This window comes from Nelumbo lutea, chromosome 1 (assembly GCF_056320005.1).
Source record: "Nelumbo lutea isolate HS-2025 chromosome 1, American lotus-T2T, whole genome shotgun sequence".
NCBI classification, from domain to species: Eukaryota; Viridiplantae; Streptophyta; class Magnoliopsida; order Proteales; family Nelumbonaceae; genus Nelumbo; species Nelumbo lutea.
In genome coordinates, this window is record NC_142684.1 from 81337319 (window position 1) to 81365054 (window position 27736).

General features: G+C 42.2%; 2 long non-coding RNA genes across 2 annotated transcripts; both read left to right on the top strand.

Annotated features, from left to right (window-relative positions):
* Nucleotides 1-10588: 10588 nt before the first annotated feature.
* Nucleotides 10589-11774, top strand: LOC148875686 (uncharacterized). Its single transcript, XR_016105936.1, has 2 exons — nt 10589-11161; nt 11453-11774. It is a non-coding gene; the product is annotated as an uncharacterized LOC148875686 (long non-coding RNA).
* A 5266-nt stretch (nt 11775-17040) lies between these two features.
* On the top strand, nt 17041-17876 carry LOC148875687 (uncharacterized). The gene is made up of 2 exons (XR_016105138.1): nt 17041-17080; nt 17219-17876. It is a non-coding gene; the product is annotated as an uncharacterized LOC148875687 (long non-coding RNA).
* The last annotated feature ends 9860 nt before the right edge of the window (nt 17877-27736 follow it).

Here is a 27736-nt window from a genome sequence, read left to right on the forward strand (position 1 = left end):
ACTGTCTTTGATATGCCAATTAGTGAGATCCTTAGCGGGGGTCAAAACCTAGGCATGTTGGGGCAGTTTGAGAATTCATCTGAGTGGGTGATCATAGTGACAGGATCAGCCCCTTTGTCAGACAAAGGTAATGATCGAGAATGCACTCTCTGATGGAAACCAAACTACCGGCAGTTGATTTCAATCGTTGAAATTTTGTTTTGCAAAATTTATAATATATATATATATATATACGGTTTCAAAACATTTGCAAATGGTTTTAATTCCCGGGATCCATGTGAGTGGAGGGTGCAGCACTGTTTCTTGCAGCCGAGGGAGAGGTCCTCTCTTATCGGGAGTGCTTGATCATTATGGGCTGAGAGGTTAAGTGTAAGGCCATTTAGGATAATTCTTGATGGGCTAATCTTGCACCTGCCCACAGTCCCTGGGTTTTTATATGATGGCTTGGCCTAGGGACCACTTAATGTAAGTGTTGGGCCTATAGGGTCCATGTGATGGGCTCAAGGGTTCACTGGGCTTCTCAGTGAATTTGGCTAAGCCTTGTAATGAAGTCTGGGCCGAACCCATGTGGTTGGTGTGTAGATCAATGCTTGGGTCCCACATAATACAAAGAAGCCCAACTGGGCAACAGATTGGAAACTAGTTAAGCACTGAATACTTAATGGGCCAAAAGCCCATTTCGAACTGGACAGATATGATCACCCACTTATGGGGCGGATCTAGGATTAAAGTTAGCCAAAGGATTGGGCCTTTAATCTAATCCACTCTGGGAGACCAAATTCAAATCAGATTTGAATCTGGTAACCTCCTGATAAGATCAGGAGTAAGCTAACCTAATCCACAGATAGGATTAAGATCACCCCGTATCCATATACTAATTTGGATTGGACTAACTCCTCATTAGGAGGTTTCTTAATCAAGAAGAAAAGAGGAGAAACCCTAAGAGAGATACAACAGAATTCGAACCTAGGGTTTTTGGTGCAAGAAAACTTGCAGCGAATTGAGATAGGATCTCATAACTCTCCAAAGAGAAGAAAATCAATATTCACCATCTTCATCTCAGGAATTCTCCTCCAGCCGCCGCCATTCTCTGAAAAGATTGGATCGTTGAAGGGAAGGATTCATCTCAGAAATCAATTCTTGATATCAGTTTTGCAGAAAGAACTGAAAAGATTTGGTGCTCAGAGTTTACAGAGGATTCTTGCGAAGGATTCAGTGTGTAGGACGCAATCTACTGGTTCCATTCCACATATTGTTGTGTCATCTTCAGTAGGAGTGGATCTTGGTGTCCTCTTTGGGCATGAACACCAACTTTGGGAGATACTACTTCTCTGGATCAGGTATAATTCCTCCCTTGTCTTTTGGTTCAGATTTAGTTAGATTATGGTTCAAGTAGGATCCTTGAATAATGTATTCTAAATTTAGGGAATATGATTCCCATTTGGAAGAAGGTAGAAAAATTTTTGAAATTCGCCCACCCGTTCCGCAACCTTTTTGGCGTCCATACGATGGATCCTATCATTCTTTCACAATTTAAATCTAAGAGCCAGTCTTAGCTTCCAGATTTTGGGAATACTGCAGGGAACCACAAGAACTAGTTTCCAGAGAAACTAAAAATATGGGTATGAAGAATGAGCTTAGCCCAAACTGGATCAAAGCAATTCCTGAATTTAGGATCATCCCAAGACCCATCCACCATTATTAAGTCAGCAATGGTGAGGTTTTTATACTCATAAGGAGGAGGACCCATTGGAGTAATAAAAGAGGAGTCCTTTATGAGTCCAAAGGACATTTTAGGCATTAATCTATGATTCCTAAGAAACTTTAAATCCTATGTTAATATACAACTCCTTTAAGGAGTGAAAGATAGCCCTCCAAATCATAGTGGTCCTAGACTTTAATCTAACAAGAAAGAGAGCAAGGCTTTCCACACATTTGGCCCTTAATAATTGAACCCATAGGGCATGATGGTTGTTGACTTCTACTGAAAATGCTCTCTTCATTCCTGCAGTCTTTCTCAACCCTAAACCCCCATCAAACTTTGGGGAGTATAAGACATCCCAATTTGTCCAATGAAAGTATTAGAATCAGTCCTTCCTTACCACCAAATGTTCCTTTGAATTTTGTCTAATAGCTGGCAGCTAGAAAAAGTTCCTCTGTACCGCTTGAGTGACTGACTTCAAGGGGACCAGTTTCCCAGCAGGGAAAATGGGATGCTTGCCATCTACACAATTTTCTGCTCAAGTTTTCCAAAAGATACTAAAAATTTTGAGAGTTTTGTCTTTTCCAGAACAGGGGAACTCCTAAATGTTTTGATTGACAATCCAGACTACCCGTTATCAGCTTCCTCTGGGGGAGTTTCTCCCCTTTATGCTGACATTCCTACTAAAAAACACCAGATTTATTACAATTCAAGACCAAGCCAAACATTTGATGAAGAAAATCATTAAGGTCCAATAAGTTAGCTACTTCTTCCCTAAAGGCTTTTAAGAAAATGAAGACATCATCTGCAAAAAATATAGATGGGATGTTGAAGGGTTTTTCCTAGAGATTTTTATTTTATGAATAAGATTATTACTTCCAGCAAGTTGGAGGATTCTGAAAGAATCTTCCATAGAAAGAATAAATAGATAGGGGAAAGAGGGCTCCCTTGTATAACACCTTGAAAGGAGAAAAGAAATCATGAGGAACTCCATTTATTAAAACATACAAAGAAGTAGAGGAAATATAGAAATAAATCAAGTTACACTAATGCTACAAAAATATCCAAGCATTTAAGAACCTTAATGATATAGACCCACTCTATTCCGTTGTAGGCTTTCATAATGTCTATCTTAATAGTAATAAACCCCGAACATTTTTTCTGTTTCCACATAAAATGCAAAAGCTCATGGGTAATCACCACATTATCAGTCATTGATTAACCAGGAACAAAAGCTTTTTGGTAAGGGGATATGCACTTGTCCAACAAAGACTTTTAACCTATTAGCTTAGATCTTAGCAATTACTATAGGCTGCGTTTGTTTTGGGTGTAAGTGAGAACTGGGGTAAACTTTACACCCCGGTTCAAATTTCTGTGTTTGTTCTAGGTGTTATTTTACAATCTAAATTAGCGTAAAACTCCACTTAGGACGAGTTTTACATCAAGAATCAGTGAAAAGTTATCACTTATAAAATTGATATAAATCTCTATCTTCTTCGGTGTAAAACTCTACAACGGTCAAATAGCTTCTACTCCATTATTATCCTTTCCGGGCAATCATTTCACCGGAGAATGGCATCATTTGAAGAGGAAATCATCCGAAGCGTTTCAAATGGCATCATTTGAAGAGGAAATTGACAATGACACGCTAATCTCCCGCATTGCATTGCCGAGATTGGAAGAGTTTCAGAGCAGAAACAGAGTGGAATTCATTCATTTTACACTGTGACAATCAAACATCATCCATGTAAAAATTTAAATTCACCGGATTCTATTTTCCATCGATCACCGAACCCGCATGAACTTTTTCATCAGTATAAACCGAATTTACACCCAAAACAAATACAACCTTATGGATTACATTACACAATCTAATACTTATAAAACCCTTAACTTGAATTGCATCATTTCTTTTTGGGATCAAAGTAGTAAACATACGATTAAGGCTTTTTATAAAGTTTCAATTTTGAAAAAAAATCCTAAACATACTAAACAATATCTTCCTTAATTGTTCCCAACAACTTTATAAATTAAAGCTGGAAAACCATCAGGACCCAGAACATTTACATTACCAATAAAAAAAAAAAAAATACATTTTTTCACTTCCTCCTCCGTGAGGATGGCAACCAGCTTCTCAATCTCCTCAGGCAAGATTATAGGGGTAAATAAATCTGAAAGCCTTTCCAAACCATTACATCCTTGGGATGTGTAGAGGTCCTTGAAAAAATTAACAATCTTCGAGCAAATCTGATCTTGATTATTAGTCCAGTTTCCTAGTCATCCCTAAGCTAGTCTACATTATTTTTCTTATGCCCGGTAGAAGCAAAAAGATGAAGAAAGAGGTATTTCTATATCCTCCAGTCAGAATTGCCTAGAATTCTGCCTCCAATAAGACTCCTAGCAATTCAGCAGTTCAGCCAATAATTTTGGGCAATGTTTTAAAAAACAATCCAGAAATTGGGCCGTTCTGGCCACTGGTTTTTGGGTTAACGGTTCAATTGTCTGATCCAAACGGATGACTCATTTTTTAAAAATCAAAAAATCAAAAACCACTAAATAGGTCAATGGTTCAACTGTCTAGATCAAGAGGTTGTTGACTTTTTCAACAGTTTTTAGCCAAAAACCTGGTTTTGGGTAAAGCGGCAGTTCCAAAACCTTGATTCTGGAAACTTTCTAAAAATTTCAACCGATCTAGGATTTCAGGAGAGGGTTCTTTATCCTCAAGCATACTAATTCTTTTCTCTATAGCATTTAATTTCTCATTAAATTCTCCAAAGACATTCTTACTCCAAATTCTAAAGTAATGGGCTAACTATTACAGTTTACAGTTAATTTTAACTACAGCATAGCTCGGGGAAGCAGAAGCCCAATCTTGTTTGAAAACGTCTAAACCCCTCAAGATTCAGCCACATTTGATAAAAATGGAAAGGCCTGGTTCTACTAAGAGGTTGAGGGAATAGGTCTAGAAGAGAAGATAATTATCTAACCCTTACGTTGAACCAATATCCAGAATTGTATAGGCAAACAAGCATAGCCAACTAGGAGTAGCAAATGCTTTCATGGTATGCTATAGCATTATATTATATTTGGTTTGCAATTAACGAAAAAGTTTTCAAAGATATCAATATTTCCAATCTTTGGATCATACGAAAAACTACTAATTTTGGATTCTCAAACTGATCCAATTCTAACTGCAGAATCATCCCCACAATTATGCTTATAAGTAAAATCATATACTGATTGCCTCGCAGGAAAGATCAATCATTCTTCATTTACTTGTGGTGTTATCATTTTAAATACCCAGTTGGAATGTCTTCAAATTGTACCTAAAGCCGAACCTCTTGCCATCTATTCTCTTGCTCGTCATTTGAACAAATCCCATCTTTTGATCTGCCAGATTCTCAGTTTGTTGTTCAAAAGCACTTCAGAATTGTTCTTCGTTACACTGGTCCACCTTGGGATTATTAACAGAAACACAAACTCTTCTTTCTTCTTTTAATTCTATTAAGTTTCTACGTATTAATATAGGAGGTACAATATTCCTGTGCATCAAATAGCAAACTGGTATACGCGAGAACATTTTTTGTTATCTCAGAATCCTCCTATATCTTTTATACAAAAACTATGTATTTTGCTCTTTTTGTTAATTAAAATAAAAAATGGTAAAAAACATTTGAATGGATTAAACATATTGATGATTTGATCATCTGGATCAATAGATCGCTGATCAATTCAACGGTTTTTGGCCAAGGATCGGATTTGGGGTAAAATAGAATCGATTGTCTGGATAGATCTAAACTAAAGGTCCGTTTGGTTTGTAGTCAGAATCGAAATCAGAATCGGAATGATCCATTCCCATAGTCTGTTTGGTTCAAACAAGAATGGGAATGGGAATTAAAATCAACAGCAATGAGATTTCATTCTTAAGGGAGGGGCAAGGAATGGCCTTTCCCTCAAATGGGAAAATGCCATTCCAGCAGAAATGGGAATAAGATTCCAATTTCACCCAACCAAACAGTTGGAATCGGAATAACCCGATCCGATTCCGATTCCAGACCCCATTCCTACAAACCAAACGGACCCTAAGAGATAAACAGGTTCGAAAACAATGATAAATAATGCGGTCCTTTTATATTATAGTGGTTTGTGGTTATTGGGAATAATTTAGCTGTAATGACTTCGGACCTACCGGCTACCAACTAAAAAATTCACCTTGAAAAGTGTAACTGTAGTGTAAAAACAATACGCGGTTTGTATTTACAAGTTTGAGTCTTGGAGATGAATTGAGAGTTGTCGATTCTAAAGATGATGAATCCCGTTATTAACAGGTAAGCCGCAGAAGATCCCTACGCGGTTTTGAAGGCTGCAAGATTATTAAGGTTGCATTTGGCATTTCTTATTTAAGGATTTTTTTTTGCAATTTTAAATTTCGTTTTTATATAAATATTTTAATTGTAAAAATAAGATAAATTCTTAAAATAAGAAATGCCAAATGCAATCTAACGAGAGGATCTGGACCACAACTCATCCACTGGTTTAATTTTGAAAGGCTTGGTCCCACTATTAAATGAGTTTCACCTAAGAGATTCTATTATTATATACATTTGTTTAGAGTTTCTTTGGGGTTTCAAACTTTCGACAAAACCAACCATGGAGAAAAGCTTTTGGCTGTTGGGTCGGAAACTTTATTGGGCTTGATATGCGGGGTAAAAGAATAATTATATTCAATGTTCGTATTTTGATTAAAAAAAAAAAAAGCAATGTATAAACTGAATGGGTTAACGTATCATGCCCAAAAACATTTACAACAACCAAAGTATAAAGAATTTTACCAAAAAAAGAGTATAGTTAAGAAAATACCGCCCTGTTTGGGAAGGTTAATTAGCTTTTAGTTGATCTGTTTTGAAGAGGCCATTAAAATAAGATTGAATGAAAGTCTAAAAATATATAATTAGTATAGACTTTTTGAAATTGTTATCAACATTGCTTATGGACTTTTTAAGAGGGCGCACCTTATACACCCAAAAGCAGGTGTTTGAAACAGTGAAAGCCCTCAAATAAAGACGTGGGGGCTTAATTGTAGCTTTCATCACTATCACGGTTGTATTTCATCATTATAATCTTCCTCTTTTGGAAACATGTGAAGGCTTAGGTGGTGTCTGATAATACTTTTTAGATTTATGAATTCTGAAAATATTTTTTTTTTCAGACATTAGAGGTGTTTGAAAGTGTATCTGAATTGGGTTTTGAAAATTATTTTAAGATCTAAAATAATAAGACCTGGGTCAGGCGTTGAACGCGTTCAGATGCGTTTTAGACTTGGACAAAAGTCCAAAATACCCTTAAAAACATGCTTGCATTTCTCCATCTCGTCGTTCATCTTCTCCACTTGATGTTGTGGCGAACCAACGATGTCAAGTGACTCCTCTAGCGAACTAGCGGTGGCAAGTTCCAGCCTTCTTCCTCCCCTGTGGTCTCGTGGCTTCCGTCCTCTATTTTTCATTTTCAATCACCGCTGCAACTCTTGACAATAGCGACAAGTGACTCCTCTAGCGAACCAGCGATGATGATTTCCGGTCTTCTCTCTCTCTCTCTCTCTTATTTCTTGTTCTAGTTCTTGTTCTTCTTACCCTGTAGTCCCATAGCTTTTGTCCTCTGTTTTTCATTTTTGATCGCTATTGCAACTCTCAACAGTGGTAGCAAGTAACTCCTCCAGCTAACCAACGACAACGAGTGATTCCTCCAACCTTCTTCTTCTTCTTCCGTCCTCTGTTCATCATATTCATCTTTCTTCTCCACTGAGTAGATTTTATTTGCATTAACTATTTAATTTTTATTTAATTATTAAATATTTGAATAGCTTTAAGATATTCTTTTTCTAATTATTAAATATTTTGTATTGATTTATGAAATTTATTACTATTTTCATTATTATTTTAACTTTTAATAATTTGTTTTTAATTTATAAATTTATATGTATTTTTAATTTTTTCATACTTTAATAAATTATTTTTTATTTTTATAATTTATTCATATTTTTTAATATTATTTTGAATTTAATAAATTATTTTTATGAAATAATACAAGTTGAACTCAAAATTACAAAATAGCTAATTTAGGGGTAAAATAATAAAATTAAAAAATTTCAGATGTTGAAGATTTGATCCAATACAAACAACCTTCTTTATTCAGAACCTCTAAAAAGTCAAAAAAACAACTGTATCTTTTCAAATTTCACACTTTTAACATCTTTTTAATTTTTCAGATAACGTCTGAACCGGAATTCAGATATGCTCTCTTCACCAGCCCTAAAGCATTGCAGTCACACAATTGAAACATCTATTGTATTTGTATTCTGTCATGCATGGGAGATGTTTCCATGTTTTCAATTCATGACTGCAATGTGCTACGAGGAATTAGCACTCTCATAGCAGATCTAGATTCCTATAATCGATATTTACAAAATTGTTTACCGTAAAAAACTTTCTCTTACCTTAATTCTTTCTAACAAAAAGTGAGGACTATATAACAATTTGCTTCCCACCTACCGTATTTATATATCTCAAATAAATAAAATTTCTCCCACCTTATTTATCCTGCATATAAATTGGGATCACATAATTTTACTCCCCCGGTTGTGCACCCTATGGTGCCAAAGAACGAGTTGTTGCTTTGTCTTTCAAGTAAATCAAATAATTAAATAACGAAATATTCAAATATATAATGATGAGTGATCAATCATAAGGCTGTATTTGGAATCGGTATAAATCAAGAAAAACTTCACTTCGATTCAGTTTTACATGCATTTATATATATGGAGTGGAATTTTACGTTAACGATCACTCTTAATGACGGTTTGCTGATTCCAAACGCAGCCTAAAAAACTAACAAACCTCTTTAATAATTTATTGACCAAAAAGTAAGTGATTCGGTTCAGCCAATTCATTTGTTACAAAAGGGGTCACAATAGGAATATAGATTTTGAAATTTGATGGTCACGTAACTTGATTTGCTCCTACCTTGTTTTTGGAATTAGTTTTTAGTTTCCTTCTTTTGTAATTCTCTCAACTTTTTATTTCTATTTTATTTTTAATTTTCTATCGCACCAAACGTAGCCCAAGGAGTAATTATAGGAATGAAAAAGACCTATCGATGCAGTCTTGAGATAGTCAAGGATGGCTGTTGACAGCCATATGGGCATTGAATACAGCCCACTGGAAGGAACCAAAAAAAGGGGTGCTTTTCTTTTCTTTTTTCTTTTTTAATCTGTGAGACATACTATGGCATGTCCGCCATGGCTGCAGGCCAGGGGAAAGTTTAGATGAGTTGTCCTGCTCGTGTTAAAATTTCTAGAAATCGATTAACCCATTTTCTAAGAAAAAGCCGGTAGGCAGATACATTCATCAAGTGAAGATGTTACAACTGCATCTCCTCAACGATGGTCTAATTCATGAAAACATGAGAGCTCTTCCAGACTTCCAAGCATCGATCACTCACAAATCACAGCCCGCTGAGTTACAAGATCTAGAGGAGTGCAATTGGTTTCTACAGTGGTCTTCGCCGGAAGAGAAAATTTGGGGTCCATTGAAATGAATGGCATAACGGTGGTAATGTCCGAGAGCTACCAGCAATAAAAGAAAAAGGAAGACCTTTCCACTTGGAAAGCCAAAAACGGAAATATCAGTAACTCGCAATTTGGAAGGAAGAGAGTAAATGCATTTACGGAAGAAACAAAACGAAATGATTTATTTCCAAGTAGTTTCAAATATTCATGTAGATATGGTATTTACAAATGTTGTAGAATAATTGATAGTGGTCTCAAAGGAAGGCAACTCAAATCCATTATCCATCCATAGCGATAACATATTCAACTTTAGGAAAAAAAAAAAAAAAAGGCACTAAAAACTCAATTCCCTCAAATTATTTGATCAAACTGAGCGAATACTCTATATATCGTTCCTGGATATAATATTCAGTGGGATTCCCACCAGTTCAAGTACATAACTTTATTCATATACTCCTCCTTGGATATCTTGGTCTTCCCCTCTCTCATCTTCTTCCTGGCCTTCATCATTGCCGGATAAGCCGGGGGGGTGATTCCCTTAGACTGTGCATACGATCGGACATTGCTCTTGGCGTGTTGATGCAGAGTCCTCAAGGCGTAATTCCATCTGCAGAACCCCTGATCTTTCAGCACCTCCACCGCTCCGACCACCGCCCCCACAATCCACGCTCTGCTCGCCCTAATCATTTCACGGTTTTCTGGATTTCGCTCTCCCTTACAGGCTCTCAAGTCTCAACTCTCAACGAAAGAAGCGTAGATATGGAAGACAATAAATAAGAGTAGAGGGAGAGAGAAAGGTTTGGAAGATGGGAATCGTTACCCTGCCCAAAACCAGAGGCGGTTTTATTGGGATAGGGGAGGCAGAGCCAATGGTTTTGAACTTTTGATTTCCTTCCCATTTACCAGCGGCTTTTTTGTTTTTAACGCAAATCTATGGTTGACTTACTTTTCCCTGGTTTATTCCGGATTCGTATCTACGTAGGATCTTTTGATTCGCATCGTAGACTCTTCAGTCTACGATCTCAAGTCTGTTTCGTTTGAGATCCATACTTTAAAAGTAAGTACATGTATGTTAAGAGTGCGAAACCAATGACCCGGCAATTGAGATTTGAGAGTCGAATCCGGATCTCTGCTACACTTTTGTTCCGTGCCGAATTTATATAAATGCAAATGCGATCCCTTAGTTACAAGTAAATAAAAAAGGGTAAATCTCTTAAATTAATTTTACTGTTTACGAAACTTACAAGCTGTATCATTGTTGTTTAGATATAGGGAGAATGACCAATCAGAATTTTATAGCCCATAGTAAGAGGGGGAATGCATCCTGTCTATGAGTTGATGTTAAATTTACGGACAGATATACTTCTCGATTAGATATTTTCTTGGGATACCTTTTTAAGATTTTTAACAATTGATATTTTCATCGGAAAGAAATAAAATATCAAATTTATCCTCTGTTTCTCTTTTTCTTCTCCTTCCTCCATCTTCATCTCTATTTATTGTGAACAGTGCCATTGCCGATGATAGTGAACAGATAACTATCATCGGCATCATCATAACCGAAAATAACGGTGGCCATTGCTGTTTTGCCCAGAGATTGTTGTTTTTTTTTGCGCAGGCGACGTCCCTTCTTCTTCACCATCCCTCTCCTCGACGGCAGCTACAACGAACCACTCCCCGACGGTTCAGGCGCTATTCTCCGGCCAACGTGAAGCTGACTTCCTTGGATGGGCTTTACTCCATGAAACTAGGGGACGACCATATTGACTTGTATATGAACTTCGATGAAGGCTCAAATCAGATTTACTGGGAGCGCATAGCTTTGGAAGCGGAAGCAGAAACCGTCCCTGGAAATGGAACATAATATGCTCGAGTCATCTCGGATGGCTTCCTAGGTATGTACCAGACAGAAAAGGCTCCGGCAAACGTGCAAAAATTTGACAGTTTTCATATTCAAGTTTCCTGAATCCGGCGTCTCCGGCACACGCTGCTAGCACTGATTTGGTGGAATCGTCGGCGGCGATGAAACAGGGGCGATGGCATTGTCAACTGAGAGTGTAGTCATTCTCAGTGTGCTTGTCTAGGAGACGGAGGCAAATGGAATTCTTTTTTTCTTAGCCCCTTTCTTCATTTCATGAAATGGTTGGTTAATTCTTGTGGTAACGCATTTGTCTTGCTGGTTATAGGAGAAGCATTTCAAAGTTCTACTGTGGCAAATCAAAGTCCTTCACAAGTCTGGCGGACGCAGCCTCCTCTTCGTCGATTAAAGACATTAACAAACCAGAGAACGCCTATACTAGGAAGCGCACGAACCTGTTGGCATGCAGTAATTTATGGGACAAAAATAGAAGCTTCCCTCTAAGAAGTAATGGTGGGGGAATATCCAAGAGACCAACCAATTCCAATCGAAGCACGTTGGCTCTGGTAGTGGCCATGAGCAGCAGCTCTGAGAGAGCAATAATACCAGTGAGGGTTCAAGTTCAGTTAATTCAACAATCCATTTTTTAATTTTATGAATGATTTGTGATGAGGGTAGATTTGGCCCTCCGGTGGAATTGTGAACGTGGCACCTCGTGACAATTAGGCAAACACCAAGCCAATAAATTTATGAAGTTGGTGACCCACCTGGGCACCAGTCTGGTCGGCCTGGCGTGACCTACGTGCGGCCTGATGCACGACATACACAACTTGCACGCGGCCTGGCGTGCGGCCTGCGCAACCTGGCCGACCTGGACCAGCCTAGCACATGATCCGGCCAAGTCGCCCATAAGACGCCCACCGATAAACTCGGCAGCATACATACCCCACGAGCTCGGTAGCTCACCAGGGAGATCGCAGAAGAGCCAGGCAACTCGGCAGAGCTCGCCACAAATAGTTCAGCAGAGCTTGCCACAGGCAGCTCGCCACAGGGAGTTCGCCCCCAGGCAATTCGCCACCAGACAGCTCGCTATAGACAACTCGCCACTTGTAGAGAAGTTCGGTACAGGAATAGTTTGGCGTATCGCAGGAAGATCTCCTGCCTGACGACCTGGCCTAGACACTGACCCGCCGACTGACACAGGCGCCGACCTAACGACCTAGCATAGACACTGACCCGCCGGTTGACACAGGCGCCGACCTGACAACCTGGCCCAGACACCGACCCGCCGACTAACGCAGGCGCTGACCTGGCCGCCTGACACAAGCGCCAGCCTGACGACCTCGAGGAGTTCACCATTGTACCCCAGTTCTGACGGGATGTGACGAGTCTTACCGTTTGGAGGCTTTTCACCCACCTAACCCGCGAGGACTCCGGTATATAAAGACCTCACCCCCCAAAGGGGAGAGGGATGAAGAAAGGGAAGTAACCCCTGCTCTCTAGCTCTCTCGTTTCTCCAATACTATCTTCAAAGCTCTCTACAATCAGAGTGCTAACTTAAGCGTCGGAGAGCCCCCGCCGGGAAAATACCCCCGGGACCTCTGATTCAGTTCTCGTAGGTCCCTCAGCTCCCGCCGCCTACAAAGAGGAGGAAAAGATGGAGTTCTCGCAGGTCCCTCAGCTCCTACCACCGATAAGGAGGAGGAAAAGATGGAGTTCTCGCAGGTCCCTCCTACAAAGGAAAGAGAACCACCTCATGCTGAGGGCAGTCGGATTGCGTCGCACCAGGGAGCTCCACCATTCTCTAAGTCACATGCCGCCTAGTAGGGAGTTCGCCACCAGGTCGCTCTCCGCCAAGCAGTTCGCCACTGAGCAGCTCGCCACCGGGCAGTTCGCCACTGGGCAGTTCGCCACCGAGCAGCTCACCACCAGGGAGTTCGCCACCGAGCAGTTCGCCACCAGGCAATTCGCCACCAGGCAGTTTGCCACCAGGGAGCTTGCCACCAAGCAGTTTGCCACCAGACAGTTCACCACCAGGCAGTTCGCCACCAAGGAGCTCGCCACCAGGCAGTTTTCCACGAGACAGTTCACCACCGGGCAGTTCGCCACTAGGCAGTTCGCCCCTAGGCAGTTCTCCACCAAGCAATTCGCTAGTAGGCAGTTCACCACCAAGTAGCTCATCACTAAGGCATGCCACCACCGGGTCAAATAACGAGGTACTTAGCCAAAAAATTTTACATCACAAAACATTGGTATGTGGCCGAAAACGGCTACATCAATTGGCACTGTCTGTGGGAACACGCTACAAAAAGCTAAGTTCTCATCCTACAGAAGCTAAGTTCTCATCTTACCAAAGCTAAGTCCTCACTTTTTAGAAATTGAAGCTATCGCTTTATAGTTTATATTTTTTATGAACTCAAAAACTATAAAGGGAGCTAACGGAAAAAGTAGCTCTACCAACCTTACATTCGATTCAGATAATGCCACCTCAGTCCTCTCCACAAGGTCCCCCCTACAAAGATGAGCTCTTCGTGGCTTCCGCGGGAGTTGGTGGCCAACTGACTACATAGGCGCCCTTACCGGTCGAGCCTTCCAAGGCTCCCGTGTGATCTGGCAACCTAAAGTTAGTAGTGTTGCCCCGAAGGTCGAGCTCCTAGTAGCTTCTTGTAGGAGTGGGTGACCGGCATTACGAAGCTGATGCAGCACCATCATAGCTCGACACCTCACAGGCCAAGCCTACGGGCCACATTACTACTTAAGACCCGGTTGCTTCTCCGGCATGGGCAAAGTCAGAAAAGAGTAGACCACTAGTCACTCCCAAAGCTTACGGGCCACATTACTACTTAAAACCCGGTCGCCTCTCCGGCACGGGCAAAGTTAGAAAAGAGTAGACCACTAGTCACTCCCTATGGGCCACGTTACTACTTAAGACCCGGTCGCCTCTCCGGCATGGGCAAAGTTAGAAAAGAGTAGACCACTAGTCACTCCCAAAGCCTACGAGCCACATTACTACGTAAGACCCGGTCGCCTCTCCGGCACGGGCAAAAGTCAAAGAAGAGTAGACTACTAGTCCCTCCCAAAGCCTACGGGCCACACTAGGAGTTGGATCAGCACTTACTAGCTCGTCGACTTACGGGCCAAAAGAAATCTACTCCCTTCGCTAAGTTACTCTCAGCTCGGGAGTGGGGGCTATTGATGAGGGCAGATTTGGCCCTCCAGTGGAATTGTGACATGTGGCACCTCGTGACAACTAGGCAAATACCCAACCAACAAACTTACGAAGTTGGTGACCCACCCGGGCACCAATCTGGCCGGCCTGGCGCGACCTGCGCGCGGCCTGACGCGCGGCCTGCGTGACCTACGCGGCCTGGCACAAGGCCTACGCGACCTGGCCGACTTGGACTAGCCTAGCACATGACCATGCCAAGCCGCCCATAAGACGCCCACCGATAAACTCGACGGCATACATACCCCACGAGCTCAGTAGCTCACCAGGGAGCTCGCCGAAGAGCCAGGCAGCTCGGCAAAACTTGCCACAAACAGTTTGGCAGAGCTCGCCACAGGGAGTTCGCCCCCAGGGAGTTCGCCACTTGTAGAGAAGTTCGGTATAGGAGTAGTTTGGCATATCACAGGAAGATCTCCTGCCTGGCGACTTGGCCTAGATATTGACCCGCCGACTGACACAAGCGCCGACCTGACGACCTGGCCTAGACACTGACCCGCCGACTGACACAGGCGCCGACCTGACAACCTGGCCCAGACACCGACCCGCCGACTGATGCAGGTTCTGCCTTGACAACCCGGCCCAAGCGCCGACCTGGCCGCCTGACACAAGCGCCAGCCTGATGACCTCAAGGAGTTCACCACCGTACCTCGATTCTAACGGAATGTGACGAGTCTTACCATTTGGAGGCTTTTCACCCACCTAACCCACGAGGACTCCGGTATATAAAGACCTCACCCCCCAAAGGGGAAAGGGATGAGGAAAGGGAAGTAACCCCTGCTCTCTAGCTCTCTCATTTCTCCAATATTATCTTCAAAGCTCTCTACAATCATAATGCTAACTTAAGCGTCGAAGAGCCCCCGTCGGGAAAATACCCCCAAGACCTCTGATTCAGTTCTCACAGGTCCCTCAGCTCCCGCCACCTACAAAGAGGAGGAAAAAATGGAGTTCTCGCAGGTCCCTCAGCTCCCACTGCCTACAAAGGAAAGAGGACCACCTCATGCTGAGGGCAGTCGGATTGCGCCGCACCAGGGAGCTCCACCATTCTCTAAGTCACCGGCCGCCTAGTAGGGAGTTTGCCACTAGGTAGCTTTTTGCCAGGCAGTTCGCCACCGAGCAGCTCACCACCAGGCAGTTTGCCACCAGGCAGTTCACCACCGAGCAGCTCGCCACCAGGGAGTTCGCCACTGGGCAGTTTGCCACCAGGCAGTTCACCACCAGGGAGCTCGCCACCAAGCAGTTCGCCACCAGGCAGTTCGCCACCAGGGAGCTCGCCACCAGGGAGCTCGCCACCAGGCTGTTTGCCACCAGACAATTCGCCACCGGACAGTTCGCCACTAGGCAGTTCTCCACCAAGCAGTTCGCTAGTAAGCAGTTCACCACCAAGTAGCTCATCACTAAGGCATGCCACCACTGGGTCAAATAACGAGGTACTTAGCCAAATAATTTTATATCACAAAACATTGGTACGTGTTAGTTATATCAATTTGTTTCACTTGGGCGGTGAGAGCTTTAATGGCTTGCTTAGTGCTCGGCGTGCCAGTGGTGTCCTAGTCTTCTCGTTCGTGAAGCGATCCACCGCCGAGCTGATTTGAACAAGCGATGCACGTCAGCATTTTGGGTCTCACTGATTGTTATCGATCGGACCTTTGTCGTTCTTTGTAATGTTGATGTCATTCAAAAAAGACAATTCGAGGAAGTCAGCTTCATGATGCCGGTGCTAGAGAACGACAATTGCACATTCCATTCTTTTGTAATGGAATGAAAACCAGAAATACCTACCGGCACTGTAATTGGTCACCAAAAACCCACCAACAGAGAGAGATGGGTGAAGCCGGAAACTGAAGATAGCCCTTTTAAAACCTCCAGCTCGACGACTCTAGTGAGGGCGAGGTGGGATCTGCTGGAAGAGTTTGAGGAGGCGGAAGACGGTGGAGGAATTTAGAGCTTGGCCCTATTTCAGCACCGCTTTACAACAGTGGCTGATCTCTCCAATAGTAGTCCAGTAACATGTAATGGTTTCCTTGGATTCATTATGCTAACAATTGTTGGATATAGACGATAACAGTGGTGACGACGGCAACGGAGGGACCGGGAGTGGAACGATTGTGGAGTGGTTCGCTGTAGCTGCTGCCAGGGAAGGGATGGTGAAAGAAGAAGGGAGAAAGATGACGGGCACAATTAAATTAAAAAAAAAAATTATATATCACGTGATGTCACGCGTGTATGTATTTAACAGAAAATTTAAAGGTACGGCAAAATAATATTTAAACAGTAAAATACAATTTGTCATTTTCGTAAACAGGGTAGTTTAAAAGGAGTTGTAGAATGCAAAATTTTATATTTTGTATTATTTTATATTATATTTGTATTGTACATATTTTGCATTTTCATTCTTTACAAACTGAGCTTTAGAGAAAATTAACATAAAAACCCTCGGAATCAATTACCTTGGAGTATCGGACAATTAAAACTATCTGTATTTATATTTTGTATTATTTTATAATAAACGCCGGTAGGTCCGTAGGTGTCAACTTTTTTTAATTTATTTTTCTTCCGACATGGCGACAAGGTTAGCGCGTTACACGTGATGAGAACGAAAACCTAGTCGTGATTGGAATTTCGGGATATTCTTCCGAATGTTTACGTATTTATTTCCTGTGGGAGGTCTTAGCCTTAAAAAACCAGTGTCGTAACTGGTAAGCGGGGTCTTACTTTCGTCGGCTTTCCCGGGTAAGCTTTTGACTATTTGGCAAAAATAAAAAACAGCCTGGTGCCGTTTGAGAGCTTTTCCATCCCATTACACGTTACTTTATTCGGTCTTTTATTTGTCTTTTTTACCCTACACTGATGATAGCGTGTTATGTGCAGAATTCACAAACAGCCTTAGCTGTTTTCACTAAACACCCAAAGTTCCCCCGGCCTTCCCCCTGTTTCTAAGAAACCCGGTTTCTATCTTTCTGAGAAGCCTCCGAAAATACTATTTTAATAGTGGCGGTGCAGCTCTTATATATTCCCGGCCATACTTCGATTCTCTTAGTCATAAGAATCTCTCCCAAGTCCTAAGTGACGGAGAAAATCACTCAGACCCACCTTCCAAAAGAATCTATTTCCTAAAGCCTGCGATCTCCTGAGCGTGAAAGATGAGTGGTGGTGCACGAATTTGCAAATTTGAGACGGCCTTCAAGTCCATGCAGAAAAACGCCTTCAATGAATCCGGCAAAGCCAACCAGATCAGGCGGTTTTCCGCTACCATGGTTCAGGCTGCTAAGAGAAGAAACGGCGACGAAAAGCGGAGAGAAGCCGAGAAGGCCGAGAATGTCATGCACTTGATCTGTTGGGGTCCCAATTAAGCCCAATCCTCATTTTCTTTTTCCTCCTTTTCCTTCTATTATATACCCTTAATTCTTTTTTTTTTTTTTGTGGCGAGCGAAAATACTATTTACAAGATGTTCGTGTTAGAAATTTGTAAAGTTCTGTAAAATCACAAACTTCACTACCATATATTTAACGTGTTCATGTTCTTCTAGCTAACAGAATCAAGTTGGGTATAAATAAGGTGTGATCATCGCAAAAGAAGTGGACCATCGATTGAGAAGTCAGAATTGATGCATATAACACCAAATATATTGTTTAAATCTATACATCGGAAATTGAATTCAAGCATAGACAAACCAGATAACACACTATCGCCTCATCTGATCCACATGAAAGAAGAGCTTCTAATTTAAACACAGATAAATCTTTCTCTCCTCGACCTCGTCCTTTCTTCCCCTGTTTTACCCAGTTAGCCAGTTATCAGAAGAATGTTTTCATTCAAACATTGCAAGTGTCATTCCAATCTCCCTTTCTGATTAAACCTTGAAAGATTTCAAAGTAAACCAAGGCTTTTTACCAAGGTATTAATCGGACCAAATTTTTGAGTAATGGCCATCACTTTTTTGGTTTATTAAATTCAGTTGAGAATCTATCTGTAAATTCTGCAGCAAGGAAGGCTCTTGGGGGAAAGCTAGTGGTAAATGCCTAACTGGTGAGATAGTGTCAAGGAGAAGAAATTAAAAGAGACGTAGTTTCTTGACCCTATAAGAACCCGGTATGTGTTACTTGGGATCTGCTACCCACAAGTTCCCACATCCTTACCCACAGATTACCAGACGACGAGACCGGATCTGCTCCTCACACAGAGCGCCCTCACACCGACCTTAGAGGTACATTCCATCGTGTAGGAGCAGATCCCAATTCCCAGAGGAGCACCACCCAGCTGTAATGTCTCTTGTGGGTAGCAGATTCGAGCCCGGTATGTGTAACTACCCACGAACGTTTTCTTTTCGATTAACGGTGTATGTAACAGTGTAAAGAAAAATGGTGTGTTAGGAAAAAACAATAAACATTTTTCCCCCGTTCCCTCTTTTGCTGCCTGTATTTCACTTTTGTGAGCTCGCCCTAGCACTCGGAGATGAATGACGAGTTAATTCAATAACTCGGACTTTTTGATTCAGTAATTTTAAGTGCAACAAGAGCTGATAAACCATACATGAATATCAATATTCTACTAGAAAAATGCATAGAGCATAGATATATTTGTATTTTGTATTTAGAAGGCATTGGTCATAATGCATAGAGCAGAGATATATTTATAAGGCAATGGTGACGATGGTCTTTGGTTCTAAAATTGAAAAGGTTAGAATTAGTAAAAAGAGATTAGGTTTTGATGATACGCAATTTGGCAGTTCCTTGTTGGAGGATAGTTTGGACGTTGAGTTGGCGAGTTTCCTGCTGGAAGGTGGTTTAGATAACGAGCTAGCTAGTTCGTTGGGTTAACCTGCAAAGAGATAGTGTCAAAGTGCCTGAGTTGTTTTGTTTAGGGTGGGCACTCCGATGCTTAAATCAGCGATGTGGAGATTTTAGAGAGAGCTAAAATGCTAGAGAGTTGTGAGAGTTAAGTTGTGCATACCTTATGAGATTGGAAATAAGACCTTTATATATGCGTTATTTGGCATAGTCTTCACACACCACATCCGAGATGTCTGGGAAGACGTGGCTGGCCGGTCCAAAGTCCTTAGAGGTAGTGGCAAATGTAGATCAGGCTTTGTGCCTTATTCAGTTTCCTTTGAAACATTCAGTGCACAAGATGACTTCCAGAAGACTCGGGAGTGACGAGATGCACACATGGAGGAGATCGGTGAGCACATCTCGTAGGTCACCACCTGGACCTTAGTCAAGTCGACAAGTCCTCGAGGGAGATCACTCCTTGCGTCAAAGTTCCTTGGACCTATAACAACGAGTTATCATAGGTCGGCCCTAGACGAGGTGCTCTTAGCCACCCTACTGAGGTGCTCGAGTTGTGTATGAGGTTGCTAACTAGGTCTCTAGTAGGTCAATAGCTGGGTTTCCATCATTTTGGCTAAGGTAAGTCATCGCTATCATGGTGTCGAGGTGTTGTCTAGCTATTCTAAGATGCCATGTGTTATGATGTTAGTGGAGGGTCAAATCTACCCTCATCAATTCCCCCCATTCCCGAGACGAGGTTGGTTCAATGAAGGGAGTAGCTCATTGTAGGTTTTTGGTCCAGAATGACTGGTTCGATGAGCTCGTAGGCGCCAGTCCAGTTTTCTCTCTAGGTCGAAAGAGTCTAAGGGTTGAATGGAGCCTTACGCAAGACTTCACCGTCTTGATTATCAGGGAACAAGAGTGAACTCATTCGCTCAAGGAGAGGTGAAGCAGGCACCCCGAGGACATCTACCTTACTAGGGATGCAACCGTCATGGAGTTCTATAATTCGGCCAGATACCTTAAGAGCGAAGTTCGTCATGCTGTTCTCAAGAGGGGCTTCCAACTGTGTGACTGCCTCATCGGGCCGCTCCACTTACGTAGACTACAATGCAATGTCCCTCAATCTAGTTCTCAAAGGAGTAGCTGACAAGGTCAATGCAGAGCCTGAAATCGATGTGGAGGATGATTGTGAAGAAACCGACCAAGTTTGCATGTCTGTCATGGTGTTGAAAGCGAGCTAGTCTTCCTTTCCTCCATTTCTCTTTCCTTTTTTTTCAAGTCGACGGTGAGATGTCGACGTCCTTTGAGATCGATTTAAAGGGCCGACCTGCTTAGATCGGTCTATTTGTTGCCGACGTGTTTCGAGGTCGGCTTGAGGGAGCCTTAGCTAAAAAGTGGGGTGGTTTCCCCTTAAAATTTAGTTTGACAAGGTCCCTAAAGTGAATGGTCATAATATTGGCTACCAAAACATTGTCGATCTGCCAAAGTATCCCAAGGTCGTCGTGGAGGGCCTTAGATAAAAGTGGTTTGGCTTTCCCTTAATTTGATTTGACCAGGTCACCTAAAAGAATGGTCATAATTTCGGCCGTTAAAATGGCACCAAGTTGTCGAGCTGCCGATGTATCTCAAGGTTGGTGTAGGGGGCCTTAGCTAAAAGTAGTTTGGCTTTCCCTTAGAATTCGATTTGACCAGGTCGCCAAAGCAGATGGTCATTTTGTAGTAGCTTTAAATGTAGTTGCATCTATGACATCACGTGGGGTTGACTCTCTTGTCAATGTCGCACATGTACTACACCTGCTCTTGGAATTGTTGGCCGCCCACTCCTATTGGAGCCATGGGGGGCTTACCTTGAGGGGGTGACTACTATCTGCGGGTTGCCTATTCTCACAAGAACCATGAAAGATTCGACCTATGAGGCCGGTTCCACATTCAGCTAGTTGCCAACTCTCATGAGAGCCATGAAGGGTTTGATCAATAGTGAGGCTTTGAAGTTGGGCTGAGAGACAATTTGGGCCAAACCGTTGAAGCTTGCCCCATCTGGTCGTCTAGTTTCTGCCCCCTTGTGATATCATTGTTGATACGTGCGCCACTATTGGCGCTTGAACGGTAGATCAGTGCTACAGCTACACTGCGTCAGCCCTTAGAAACGTTGGCTATCTTCTCCTATGATAAGCCGTAGGGAGCTCAACCTGCAGGGACGACTCTATTAACTATAGGTCGCTAACTCACACGGGAGCCTTGAAAGGCTCGACCCGCAAGGGCAACCACAGAGTTCGTTGGTCACCAACTCCTGTGGGAGTCGCAAAGGTCTTGACCTATAGAGGCAACCTTAGCAACAAAGTTGACGAAGCTCGTCCAAGCTGATTACCATTGAGTGTGAATTTAAAATGAGTTGAGAACCTAGATTTTAAGTGCAAACTTAAAATGATTTGAGGTTGGTATAGCGGCTCCAGAGTCTGTCGGCCGTCAACTTCCACGGGAACAATGAAGGGCTTGACCTGTAGGGGTAGCTCCATAGTCTATTGGCTGTCAACTCCCACAGGAACCATGGAGGGCTCGACCTGCAGGGATGGCCTCACAATCTATTGATCATCAACTCTCATGGGAACCATGGAGGGCTCGACCTGTGGGGGCGGCCTCACAGTCAGGGTTGGGAGATTCTATTCGGGTGAGATTGCTGGAACATATTCGGATTGATCATTCTGATTCTGCCCCCTTGCGGGAGTTCCTTCGTTCTAAGCATTGCTATTGTTCCTAAAGAATGCCATTACTTGAGGCTTAGAACATGGGTGAGAACTTAACTTTTGTGTAGCGTTTCCCATAGATGACGCCAATTGATGGTGCACGATTTGGTAGCTCCCTGCTAGAGGACAACTTGGATGTCGAGTTGGCGAGTTCCTTGTTGGAAGGTGGCACAGATGCTAAGCTGACAGGTTTGCTAGGTCGACCCGCAAAGAGATAGTGTCAGAGTGCCCGAGTTGCTTTACTCGAGGTGGGCACTCCGATGCTTAAGTCAACAATGTGGACACATGGAGGAGGTCAGCGAAACATTCGGTGTAGGAGCTGACTTCTAGAAGACCTGGGAGTGACGGGATGCACACACGGAGGTCGACGAGCACATCTCGTGGGTCCCCACCTGGACCTCAGTCGAGTCGACAAGTCCTCGAGGGAGGTCACTCCTCGCGTCGAGGTCCCTTGGACCAGTAACGACGTGGTACAACAAGTCGGCCAGGGACGAGGTGTTCCTAACTGTCCTACCGAGGTGCCCAAGTTGTGCATGAGGTCGCCAGCTAGGTTTCCAATAGGTCGCTAGCTGGGTTTCCATCATTTTGGCTAAGGCAAGTCATTGCCTTCATGGTGTCAGGGCGTCGTCCAACTGTTTTGAGATGCCACATGTCATGACAGCAAAGGGCCAATTCTGCCCTCATCAGTCTTCATAATAAATAATATTGTTGAGTTGGGCCGGTTTCTAGTTATTGGGCCCAGTATTTATTTTTTATTTTTTAAGTTGTTAAGTTAGGAAGTTATTGGGCTTTAGGCCCATTAGTTTATGTTTTTAAGTTGTGACTATTCAGCTACTTAAGTAGCCACCCTACTAAGGGCATTCTTGTAATATTCTTTTAATTTAAGTACATAATACAAAGAGGGGTTGGTGGCCAAAACTAATTCAATTCTAGGCGACATCCCACTCACTTTTCTTCTCCTCTATTCTTCTCTACTACTAAAACTTTTCATCTTCCTCTTCTTTTCTTCACAAGGAATTCATCTAAAACTGCAATCAGCAATTTCTACTTGGTATCAAAGCAGGCCGAAGGTTCCTTGAGTTATTCTATCATGCAGCTCTAGATTGGACGATTGCATGGTGATTTGAGAGGCTGATTGAAGACCTCAGGTTGGCCTAGTTTTTTGATTTTTTGGTGGATCTGTTTTGCCCTATAGTTGGTCTAGGGTTTCCCATCAAATTCAGAAAAAAAAAAAACTGGAGAAAGGGGGAGGGTCCTGTTTCTGTAGGACTCTTCAATTTTGACCTAGGAACTGGCACCCTAATTTTTTAGGGTTCCTTGAGTTTTCTAAAGGGGGCGATTCAAGTCCTACCTTTTTTGGAGGTCTCTAGAGAGAGCGACAGCCTCTTCTCTCTTTTCTCTCATCCCGTCGAAAAGGAATCTTTTGTAGGAGGATCATCTAGGGCATCAAAAGGGTATCTGTGGTACCAAAAGGGATTAACTTCATATTCTTTCATCTTACAGTAACCTTCTAAACCTTTTTTGAGAATTATGGAGGGTAACGGAGTTAAAAAAACCTGGGAGTGAAATAGGACTAGTGAGAGGAGGTGTCAGAGACCTTTCCGGGGTTGTGACCATTACTACAATTAAGTTGGATAGTTCAAATTACTTAGAATGGTCACAATCTGTAAAGATGGCCATTGGTGCTCATGGGACGTTGGGGTATATCACTGGTGAGGAAGTGAAACCCAAAACTAATAGCTCCCAATGGGTATAGGAAAATTATATGGTGATGATTTGGCTGTGTAATTTGATGCTGCCTCATATAAGTAAAAACTTTTTGTGGGCAAATACAACTAAGGAAATATGGGATGGGGTTGCAGAAACCTACTCACAGAGTGAGAATGTTGCTAGGACCTATTAGTTGAGGAATCAAATTATTGCTACCAGGCAGGGAAATAGACCTATTGTTATTTACTTTTCAGCCCTAAAAACCCTGTGGCAGGAGATTGACCATTTGGAGATAGTTGTTTGGGAAACCACTAAGGATGCAGTTGCCTACCAGAAGCTTCTAGAGAAGTATAAGGGTATTGAATTTCTTGTTGTCCTTAATCCTAAGTATGATATTGCAAGACAACATATTCTTTCCAATGACAGTATTAGGGGAAAAGAGCAGGAGAAATGTGATGATGAAAAATTCTGGTTTTGATCAATCAGCCATGGTTGTAACTAATCTTATCTGTACACTCTCATAACTCTTGTAGAACTCCTCTCATATGTAAACACCTCAACTATAAATACCACTCATCTGATGGTCTCTAAACACTATCGACATTATCATTCTCAAATTATTTCTTCTTGCTTCAATTATTATTTCAATTCTTATTTTCTTAATTTGGTATCAGAGCTATGGCTCGTAATGGCATGCATTTAGCAGAGAGCTCGAACACAAGCGGCTCTAACTAGTTCCTTAGTTTTATGTTGGGATCATCAGTAGCCAACGTCCCCAACATCTCTCATTATCTTCCCATCAAGTTGAGTCATGACAATTATCTTCCTTGGAGGGCACAGATGATTCCAATTCTTAGAACTCACAAGTTTCTCGGTCTCATGGAGGGAACCATGCAAGCTCCTCCAACCCACATCGATGGTCCTAATGAACAGAGAATGATAAATCTAGACTATGACAACTGGGTGCAGCTGGATCAACTTGTGCTCGAATGCATTATTTCTTCTCTCACTAAAAGCATTGTAACAGAGGTGATCAGTCTAACCACATCAGCCGAAGTTTGGCAGGCCCTGTTTGTGACTTATTCCACCATATCGAGGTCGAGAGTGCTTCACCTGAAACAATAGTTGTAGAGCATCAAGAAAGCCAAGGTAATTTCCAACAACCTAGCTGCAATTTCCGAACCTATAGGGAAAGAAAATCTCATACTTTGCATTCTTTCTAGATTGGGGACTGAATATGAGTCCATAGTCACTATGATTACTAATAGGAGTGATTTTGATCATTTCACTATCAATGATGTACTGGAATTGCTATTAAATCATGAGGCTTGGTTGGAACAACATAACCAAACCACCAATGATAACCCTCCCTCAGCAAATCTAGCCACACAAGGCAAAAATAAAAATAACTGGAATTCTAAAAACACAAATCATAGTAGTTCTCCTCCTTTCAATGGCAGGGGTTGTGGTGGTGGCCACAATCGTGGGGGTTATCCCAATCAATATAACAGCGGCAAGAACAACAATGGCAGCCACAATAGAGGTAATTTTCCCACAATTGTATGTCAGATCTGCAACAAACCCGGACATGGCACTCTTACCTACAGAAGGCTCTATGATTTATCCTATCAAGGAGAACAATAGACTCCCTCAGATCTAGTTGCGTATCATACAAGTCTTGGGAATGAACTTGATCCCACATGGTATCTAGATTCAGGCGCCACTCATCATCTCACTCTAGATGTAGAAAACTTGCAAAGTCAGTCTGGGTACATGGGTCAGGATCATATAACTGTTGGTAATGGATCAGGTTTGAGAATTTTACATTCCGGGTCATCATCATTGACACATAATAGTCATACCTTTGCTCTAAATTCAGTTTATCATGTTCCTTACATCACAAAGAACTTGATTTCTATAAGAAAATTTACCAAGGACAATGATATTTATCTTAAGTTTCATCATGATTTCTTTCTTGTGAAATATACGAGGAGAGTACTAATCAGAGGAACCAGTAGAGATGGACTCTATCAATTTCTAGAAGGGATTCAAGTCAATAATAAAGTAGCTACGTTCGTTGGAGAATGCACAACCTTCTTAGGATGGCATCAGCGGCTAGGTCATGTTGCATTTAGTGTAGTGAGTCATGTCATTTCAAATTGTGGTTTACCTTGTCAAAGTCGTAATAGTACAACTATTTGTCAGTTGTATCAAATGGGTAAGAGTCGTAGACAACACCTTCCATTTTCGTCACTTCCTTCAACACATCCATTAGATCTTGTTTATTTTAATGTATGGAGACCAACCCCAATTCTTTCTAATAAAGGCTTTAGATATTATGTTAATTTTGTGGATGACTTCTCGAAATTACCTGGTTGTATCCTCTCATAGAAAAATCTGAAGTCATGGGTGCTTTTCTAAGTTTTAAACGACATGTGGAATGTTTGTTGACTACAAAAAAAAAAAAATTAATCTGACTAGGAGGAGAGTTTAGTACTCTCTCTTTGTATCTCGACTCTGAAGGCATTAATCATTGTCTGGCATGCCCACACACTCATGAGCAGAATGGTACAGTTGAACGGAAACACTAGCACATCATTGAATCCACACTATCTCTACTGGCTTCCACCTCTCTCATGTATTCCTTCTGGACTGATACGGGACAGATGGCAGTATATCTGATCAATCGTCTGGCCTCTTAGACTCTTCAAGAATGTTCTCCATATGAGGTACTGTTTCAGAGAACTCCAGATTATACCTTTCTTAAAATATTTGGTTGTGCCTACTATCCACTTCTGTAACCTTACAATCACCACAAATTCGAATTTAGATCACAACAATGTATTCTTCTAGGATATAGTTCTTCTCACAAAGGTTAGAGATGTTTGCCCCCTGCCAGTGGATGAGAGTAAATCAGTCGGCATGTCATCTTCGATGAATCCTAGTTTCCCGGTACACAACTTTTCTCAGTTGCCCAATCGGGTATTGATCATACTTCTTCTTCAGGTATCACGTCTGAACCGTTTATAGGTCCACCGAATCTTTGTGTAGCAACTCCACCATCAGCAAATGTCTCTCCTCCAACAACCGACGTCCAACAACCACCCTTGGTGCCATCAGAGACTTCATCTGCTCCTCTAGTGACGGCTAATTCTGCTCCCTCCGATGACCCGTCATCCGCTTCTAAGCCTGCTCACCAAACCAGATTGGTTCAAGAGATTCTTGATAACACTCCTGCAGTACCTCCTCCTCCACAAAGGACTCATTCCATGGTCACCAAATCGATGAGCTCTTCAGCATCCTTTGCAAAATCCACTACTAGGTACCCTATCCCATCAACACTTCTTGCCGATGTCACACCAGAGCAGTGCTAATCAGCCACATATTCCAATGCAGCCAAGAGTCCTCAATGGAAACATGCTATGCAACAAGAGTATCGTTCCCTCATTGATAATAATACATTGCAGCTTGTTCCTTACCATCCAAGCATGAATGTAATCGGCACCAAATGGATTTACAAAATCAAACATAAATCCAATGGCACTATTGAGCGTCACAAGGCTCGCTTGGTAGCACAAGGTTTCAGCCAAGTACCAGGACTTGATTTTTCTGACACTTTTAGCCCTGTGGTTAAACCGGTCATAGTCCATACATTTACTGTGTTAGCTCTCTCTTTTGGGTGGAATATCCGACAACTTGATATTAACAACGCATTCCTGAATGGGTTTGTCATTGAGGACATTTATGTACAACAACATAAGGGGTTTGAAGATCCTTCAAAGCCCACTCATGTCTGCGAATTGCGTAAAGCTCTGTACAGATTACGGCAAGCTCCAAGAGTTTGGTTCTCTTGGCTGAGTACTACTCTTCTTAGCCTTGGTTTTCGATGCTCTCAGGCTGACCCATCATTATTCATATACAAACATGGTAAGGACACCATATTCATTATGGTTTATGTTGATGATATCTTAATCATAGGGTCCTCCCCACATGCTGTATCTCGCATCATCTCCTCCCTCTTGGAGACCTTTGCATTAAAGGACTTGGGTAATCTGCACCTGTTCTTGGGGATAGAAGCTTACTCCACTTTTACAGGGTTGGTACTGATGCAGCGTCACTACATCATTGACTTACTTTGGCGAAGTAAACTTGCTGATGCCAA